This window comes from Fukomys damarensis, unplaced genomic scaffold (assembly GCF_012274545.1).
Source record: "Fukomys damarensis isolate Sample0158 unplaced genomic scaffold, DMR_v1.0_HiC HiC_scaffold_28, whole genome shotgun sequence".
Classification (NCBI taxonomy): domain Eukaryota; kingdom Metazoa; phylum Chordata; class Mammalia; order Rodentia; family Bathyergidae; genus Fukomys; species Fukomys damarensis.
In genome coordinates, this window is record NW_022900940.1 from 44332914 (window position 1) to 44341872 (window position 8959).

Here is an 8959-nt window from a genome sequence, read left to right on the forward strand (position 1 = left end):
CCTCTTTGGTTTTGGGTCATTATTTTATCTAAAGAACCCCACATCCGATTTTTCCTGCATTTGTACCACATGGAACTCTAGATTGTATTGGCTGATCTGGCAGATTTTTGAAAACTTAACTGTCCTCTTTTAAGTTGTCTTGTTTAGAGGAAATGCAAGTTAGAAGTGTGGCAGTAAAGGACAAGCTGTCAATCTCTTAAATAAATTCCTGTTGAAAAGTACTGCATGTATTGTGTATTAACGTAATTTATTAGAACAATTAGAATGCATCCTTGTTGTTTTTTAATTACATTATTCCTTGTTCTGGTAATTACACTAGACAAGGGAGAATGATAGTTTCAGGATTCTAAAATCATCTGTAGACTATGTGGAAAGAGAATGATCAATAATGTTAATCTACTGGAACATTTAAATTCCCAGAAAGAGATCTTTTATCACAAGCATTCCTTTGTATAATCAGCATTATTTCTCAATGTCTATGCTTATCTTGCTCAAAGTTGAAAACTAAAGATACTGAACAAATAACAGATATTTATTCCACTGTCAGAAACCTGGTCAGGCTGGGCCACCTCTGGCCTTCAGCGGGTCAGACATTGCTTCACTCCCCTGCAAAATGCCAAAAAGTAACCACAAATGAAGGATTTAAGATTCCACTCAGAGCAGCACATCCAACTGCCCGAATTTCTAAGAGAGAAAATATAAGACTTTCATGTTCTGACCCTAGGTGAGGAATCATAAACTTCAATTTAAAAATATATTTTAAAAGATGAACAATTCTCATAAATGAAAAAAAATGAACATTAAAAAAGAATAACTGTGGCATTTCTATACATGATGATATTGTTTGAAGAAATTAATGGGAAGACTGGCAGAAAGGGTACCTAGCATTCAGGGATGGGTTGAAGACTTTACATGTGAATTGCATATGTCTCTGGTTTTATGTTTTGTAGAGTACAGGAAATTCAAATGCTCCAACGATTCCCTTTGGCTCTATTCAGTTGTCATCATGTATGCGAGAATATCCAAGAAAGCGGCTCCCAGAACTTGTGGGACTCCAAACCTTGACAGAATCATGCGTGGGCACAGTCTTTCGTCAGGTGAGTAGGATGATGCTTTCATACAGAGTTGACTCCTATGGACCTAGATTCTGTGTGGTAATGGGCCACACAAATGCCCACCACCAGCCCAGATTACAGGAATCTCAGTCTACCTTAGTAAATGCGAAGCCCTAATGAAACCATGTCTAGACAGTATTGATCTCCCACCAGACAAAGGAAAAAAAAAACTCAGAGTGTGACTTATGTTCCAGTTTAAGCCAAATGACATCCAAATCATGGCCTTTTCGTTCACACACTGGTACCATTTTCCATAAACAGAGACATTTTGTCAACAAGGCAGCCCAGTTCCCAAAGACTTCTTTTCAAGGTATATATGACATTTTTATATAAAAAAGATTTTTTGATGCTCAATAGTAGATATGAAAGTTACTTAAGCCTTTTAAAGAATCTAGAGAGATTAAATGAGTTTTTGATGTAAATGTTCTCCCTTGGTAAGCAAAGGCAGTAGACCTTTAAAAAGACAAAAGTCCACATAAACTGAAGAAGCAATAACTCAAGTAAATGTGAGCACGATAGTTCAAGAAGTTATCATTAGCTTAACACATCCAGAGGAATTTTCACATACTATGGTAGTTTAGGAGTTTAGGAGTAAAGGGACACTCCAGTAATTCCAGGAACCATACTAGCTGGAAAGATGGCTCTCCACAGAAGCACCTGTTTAAACTGTGAGGGGTGCTATTAGCAATTCAGAGTTCTCCACCACTTTTCCTTCTAGACTGGTCATAACTAAAGCCACTAGTGAAATGCATTTCAATGCACCATGGTTCATCATTTCAAGACTACACTGAGCATCAGATGTACCATCAGGCAGCAAAGGAATATGGCTTACAAATCATGAAGGAAAGAAGTCAAAAGTTCCACAGGCAACGTGGTGGTGAGTGAGGACAGGGAATTTTAAGGTAAACAGGGGAAACAGAGGTCATTCCTTCTCACTTTAAGGCTCAGATGAAGCCATGAAAAGCATTGAGATAGTTCCACAAGATCGAAAGGCTGACAAGATAGATCTTGTCCTGCCAGGCATGGGGGCGCACGCCTGTAATCCCAGCACTCGGGAAGGTGAGGCAGGAGAATCGCTGTGAGTTCGAGACCAGCCTGGGCTATGTAGCGAGTTCCAGGTCAGTCTCAACTACATACATAGTAAGACCCTGTCTCAAAAAAACAAAAACAAAAACAAAATAGATCTTTTCCTAATTAAAGGAAAGTCACACATTATTCTGAGTTCTGTATAAATGCTACCATGCTACCTAGAGGCAAAGTATTCTTTCTGTGGTACTAACCAAAAGAGCCTAACAAGTCTTGGAAGTAACTTTACCCGCTAAAGCCATTAGGCAAAAGTTCTTTGTTCCTTCAGTCTCCAAGTTCTTGTGCTAAATTTTGATCCTTTTGAGCGTTTGTTTCTAAAACTGAAATTTAAAAGGCCAAAAGGAGGGAACTCATGGATAACTAGAAATCTTCTCTATTTATAGCACCAATAGTTCTTCAAATGTATTATATATAATTTCTTGGTAATACATTAAAAATCCTGCATTTGTCTGCATTGAAATGAAGGGAAGCCAATCTCGAATTTCCTTTTCCTGGCATTAGTAAGGATATATGCATGCCAGGATCAGCAGGAAAGAATGACTCAGGGTTCATATGTTTTCTCATCCAAGGCAAGTTACAGCAGAAGATTATGGGCAGAGGACATGATTGTGGTATAGTTGCAGGAGATAATATTAATTAACAAACAACCTTAGTCCAGCCATACTAGGGTTAAGGCAGATATAAAAATACATAAATGGAGTGATAGCAGTGAAAAATAGAGCTTCAATATGTATTAAAAGATATACAATCTATTTCAAAATGAAGCAAGCATAATTCTGATTTAGGATAATTTCATTGGGACATTAACTCTCTAAGGAAATACAAGACCTAGCAAATACCTTATAAAAGGCACATTTTAGTGATTAGTAGAACCTTATTCAACCATTCTGATTTGGCCAAATGTTAACTTAGCCAAACTTAATAGGAGAAAAATGTGCCTATTGATTAGGTAATGGATTTTAAATATTCATGAACCTAGCAGAAGCATAAGTAGTAAGTTCCAGAAACAAGAAATAAATCACTTATATCAACAAAGAGGAACGAAGGCACTTTGTGCGATCTTACAAAACTTAGTTATATCATAAAAATCACTGACGCTGGGGAAGAAAAACTATACACATATTCTCAAGCATGCTATTCTTCCCTCCAAAGTTATTAAAGTTCAAGGATGAATTTTTTTATAAGACTTCCACAGAATGTGATTGAACACAACGTCTATTGGGGGGTGTGCCAAGGATCAAACTCAGGGCCTTGCACTTGTGAGGTAAGCGATAGCACCACTGAGCTAAATTCCCGGCCCCACAATATCTATTCTTAAAAATGACTTCTACTTTTCAATGTCACATAATAATTTTTCTCAGTGACTAACCAAATATGTCTGATACATAAGTCAGTTCTTACTGCCACTGTGAAGACCAGAGGTAGGTACTGGTCTGCATCCTTTCTTACAAAAATCATATTTCAGCGTTCTCTTTTCAAATATGACTAATCCTACTTGTGATTCTCTTCCAAACTTGGTTTAAAATTCCCTAAATCATTTTAGGATCACTACAACAGCTAGAAAAGGAGAAGGCGACCCACTGCAGACACGAGACAGGAGGCACCTTACACAAGGCAAGCAAACAGGCCCCTGCGAGAGGCTGGATGTCCTGCCTCCTGGTAAGCAAAAAGGCACACACTGAATGTGCGGTCCCCCCACCCCAAGACAAACAAGGAGGCTGCCCAAGACCTGTGGTGCACTGCTAATGGGACACATAGCGCCACCCACCCCCGCAAATAAGGGTGCCATGGTTAATCAACTCCAAGCTGACTTTACATTTCAATTCCCCTTTAGCAAAGGGCTGCAGAGGCAAAGACTAACAAACCAACCTATTTATGGATGAGGAAAATGCCTTGGAAGAGAAGACAGTAACCAAACCCTGCAACTGCTGACATTAAGTCCAAAAGTCCGCTGGAACCACTGCCCCAGAGTGCTGATCATTTTCCCAGCTGCCAACACGAGCAAGGACACACCTTAGTTTGCACGGCAAGCATACTCTGGGGTGGCCAGACCCTGGGGCGTGTGGTACAGGGATGGTACTTCAAAAACCCAGAGACCATAAAGCTAAGAGAAGAAAATAGTGACTGGTGGGGTCCCAAGACTGTCGGTCTTAGAAAGAATCCATTTATCAAAAGCACAGCAATTTTACCTTTGACTCAATCTTTTATTTCAAGACAAATTCCAAAGGCTTGCTGCACACAGAAAATGGATCAAAATAACACATGAACGAGTTTTAAGAAAAAATTTCCTATACATTGACATTAGTATGTATTCAACTGATAAAAAATATAAAATCTCTATCGATTTCTCTTAATGAAGCTTTAATAGTAACAAACTCCCCCCAAAATAAAAGAAGCAGTCAATAAATGGGCAAATGAAAAGCACACTTCACAGAAGTACAAACGGCCAGTAAATGCATGAAGAAATTTTCAACATCACTAGAGGTTACAGAAATGCAAATTAAAATAGCACTGAGATTCCATCTTACCCCTGAAACAATGCCCGTCATTAAGAAATCAAATAATAACAAATGCTGATGAGGGTGCAGGGAAAGATGATTTCTTCCACATTATGGTAGGAATGTAAACTATTACAACCACTATGGTAAGCAGTATGGAGAATCCTCAACAGCTTAAAACGAGAAATCCCATTTGAACCAGCTCTTCCGTTTCGAGAGATCCCCCCAAAGCACTAAAGGCATCACACTGCAGTGATCCACGCATAGCCATTTCCACAGCAGCACAGTTCATAACAGGTAAATCTCGGAAGCAGCGTATACGTCCATTACAGACGAGTGGATAAGGAAAATGATGTATTTACATAGAACAGGGTACTCTTCCGCCATAAAGAAAGATAAACCTGAGTCATTTGGAGGAAAATGGATGCCCCCTGAATCATAACGTTAAGTGAAATAAATCAGACACACAAAGTTAAACAGTGCATGGTTCTCATTATAAGAGAAACCCAAATCATAAGGCGCAAGATAAAAGACGTATCATAGGAAGCAGGGAGACGGAGCTTTCTCAAATGCAGAGAACAACAGACGGAGGGAAGCGGGAGGGGAATGGAGGTGAAAAAGGGAATTAAGATGTGTTAGTACCAAGTCCACACAAGAAACGTAAACTCCACACGTACCACAAACATACACTAATACAAAAGTTTAAAAGAACTAGAACATGTTCAACCAGGTTTAATGTGCAACAAATAGAGTTTTTGCCAATTCTCTTTATTTATTTCTAAATTTACTTTGGACTTCACCAATATTATGTAGCTAACTTATTAGTCAATGTCCTTTGTGACCGTCTGATCATTTTTCTCTGAGGGTGCATAGTTGTTCAAAATAGTACAGTTTTGTGATCTTCTGAACTTTTTCTGATATTCTACTCTACATTTTTCTCAAATTAATGAATTCCACTCTTTTTTGACTCTACTATTTCTATCTATTCCCTGTGAATAGGAAATTTACTTTCAAAGGAATTTATAATTTTTTATTCTTATCTTAATATTAACAATAAATGTAATAGGAATTATATTTTATGCATTTTTTAGAATAAAGACAAAACTTATTAATTAGTACTGTAAGCCTTCCATTTCCCAAAAAAAATACATTGATTTTGCATAGTCTTTCTCTTTCACTCATCTTTTTTATTTTAACTGAGTTTACTGGTACATTCTAGGTATACAGTACAGTTACATTCATTATTGGGATCTTGCGCCTTTACATGACAGGTCTTGGTTCTCGTTTTTTCCCTGCCCTCCCTTCACCCTCTCCTCCCCTCTCCTTGACAAACACTTTATTTCCATCTTTTTGTTTTCTCACATTTATTTCTTTTCCCTTATTACCCTTCCCCTACCCTTCCCACTTTCCCTACACCTTTAGCCCTTTTCTTCCTATTTCACAATGTCAGTTATTCTTTCACTCATCTTTAAGAGGAATAGAATTTTTAAAAATTATGTGAATGATAGCAAAAAGAGAAGCCGGAAGTAAATGGGAAGTAAGAGGCTGCAGACTACAGAGAAAGACCACAGCTACTTGAGAGTAAAGGTGTGAGATATAGAGGTTACCTGGCTCCTGAACAGTGCAGAGGGAAAGATTATTGGAAAGAAAGACCCAGGAACTGCGACCGTGGGGATGGAAGGGGGTTGAGACAATGCAGCGGGGTGGGGGTGTAGGAGGGATCGAGATGTGATTCACCACCATAAGTGTACTTAACACGTAACAAACAAGCCGCCATATGTGGTGTATACGACGATTTTCTAAGATCTTGAAGAGATATTAGTAAAAGTGAGAATAATTTTTGCAATTATTTCAATTTGCTATACTTTAAATCCAAATGAACCGCATAGGGCTTTATTTAGGTTATACAAAGTTCCTCCAAAGCTGATGCATATTTATGTATATCTAATGTTTAGTTTCCTTAAAATGCTATAAACACACTAGAAATAATCATTCCTATGTAGTCAGAGACTACATACTACTATAAGGAAAAAAAAAAAAAACTCCTGGGTCTTAACCTGTTATTCAGTATAGGCATGATCTGTGGTTTCTTCCAAAGAAGCAGTTAGGGACTTAAAAGCAGTTGTTCATTAAAAAAAAAAAAAAAAAAAATCATCATTTGGGTCAACAGATGTCCAGTAGGTAAAAATATCAGAACAAAACTTGATATTTGTTTTGTATCTGTTTCCTTTATTATCTTTGAAACTTTGGGTCAAATCCCGCTCAATTCTGCATACAGGTATGTTAATTATTTAAAGAGTATCCTTGGAAAAGCTAGCAATAAAAGGTTGATTACCCTTAAATTTCCATAACCTATCTATCTCATCCCACTTCAGGATTGAGGACACCAAGTTAAGAGATTACAGGGACATTCAACAGCAATGAGGATCCAGAAGTCTCTAGCCACTACCGTACACTGACTGCCTCTCTGGATTCTAGCAGAGCCTCCAAACCACTGAGACTGTTCCGAGTAGAAACAATCATCTCATGAGGACCAGTTTCAGTGATAAGGAGCTCTCCTGGAGCCTTCTTGCACAATCAGAAATGAGATAATGATCAACTAGACCTTAGTCCACCCCACCTCCTTAAAAGCTGGATGTGCTCCCTTGTTAACTAGCCAGCTTCGTCCTCTTTATCAAAGCTGTGCCCTGGGCAGCTTCTCCAGCTGAAGTGCCTTCCCTATTTCCTCACACTTTCTAACTCTTCCCAATAAGTCTCCCTACACTGCACCCTGAGCATCCTGAAATGCTTTTTTGCAACCATGAGTCAAGAACATACCTCAGGCAAGTTGAGGTCCCTGTCTCCTCCTTGGGACAACCTCAGACTACTTGATGACAATCCCACCAAATTTCAAGAAATCTCAGTCTACTTTAAATGAAACTCCACCAGTTAACTCACGGGTTGACGTCTGAATCAACCTAAGACTACTTAAGTGGTTCAAAAATATATATGACAACATGGAAAATGAAGTGTCTATTAATGCAAAATACATAAAAGACATAGTGGGAGACAATGATTGCTACATATGAATTCAGTTCTAAACTACTGGCATACAAGGAGAAAAGAAAAAACTTTGTAACTTTTTGCGTGAGATTATGCAAAAAGTCCTAAATTTGGACTTTACTGCTTTACTGTACATATCATGTAAGCAGGCTCTGCAAGTCCTTTTTCAGTTGTTAGCAAGTATCAATATGACATAAGATAGTATGTATTATTCTTAAGGAATGTAGTATACAAAGAACATGGAGCCATTCATTGTACAGAAATTAACAGCCATATTCATCTAGAAATGTTAATTTTTTTCCATTTGTACAGGGTTAACACACTGTATTAAATATGTAAGGTCATATATACATGGGTTTGATTACAGAAACTAACAAAGTATTTTCTAAATAATGAGAAAAAAGAATAAGATAAGACTACAAGAGCAAGAAGCAATTTAAATATGTTCAGGGATCATTTTCGTCTTCCGAATTAAGGATTATTTTAATTTTACATCATTGCCTTTTCTCTTTTACTTTACTTTTTAGTTTTATTTTAGGATTCTCTATTTTTAATGTTCATACAGAGATTTCTTTAACTGAAATACTGAATAGTTTCACTGGTGTGAAAAACTATAAAAGTACACAAGATCCTAATGATATAATTAATAAGTGAAATAGGAAGTAAAGGGCTAAAGGTGTAGGGAAAGTGGGAAGGGTGGGGGAAAGGTAATAAGGGAGAGGAAAAAAACATGAGAAAAGAGAATCAAGACCTATCACGTAAAGGTACAGGATCTCAATAATGAATGTAACTGTATTGTATACCTAGATTGGACCAATAAACTAATAAAAAGAAAAAAACAAAAATAAAATAAACGTTTAATCAAGCTAAAAAAAAAGAACATGGAGCCATATTAAAAGATAATCACTCCAACATTTTAAATTTTTAAATTAAACTTATGACTAATGAAGATGTACCACACGCAAAGGCAAGAAGATATAGATACATATAGAGATAAGCGCAACAGAAACACATATACACAGACAGCAAATGAAAGTTCCACGGCATCGCAAGGTCCTACACAGCATATACACAAAGCGGTATCTTACGGAAGGGAGCTCAAATCCAACACCCGCAGCCTCGGCAAATGTTGCGTGAAGCCAAAACTACCATGGAAGAGCACTGAAATCACCATAGGGTGCAAGTTATATTGCTTTGTGCATTCTAGATGACAGCACA

General features: G+C 37.5%; 1 protein-coding gene and 1 long non-coding RNA gene across 6 annotated transcripts in view; one reads left to right on the top strand and one right to left on the bottom strand.

Annotated features, from left to right (window-relative positions):
• The window catches only part of Fhit (fragile histidine triad diadenosine triphosphatase), a 1329438-nt gene that overhangs the window by 974367 nt on the left and 346112 nt on the right, over positions 1 to 8959 (bottom strand). The window lies entirely within an intron of this gene.
• LOC104875551 lies at positions 637 to 4620 on the top strand. Its single transcript, XR_784100.1, has 4 exons — positions 637 to 724; positions 951 to 1097; positions 3745 to 3860; positions 4036 to 4620. It is a non-coding gene; the product is annotated as an uncharacterized LOC104875551 (long non-coding RNA).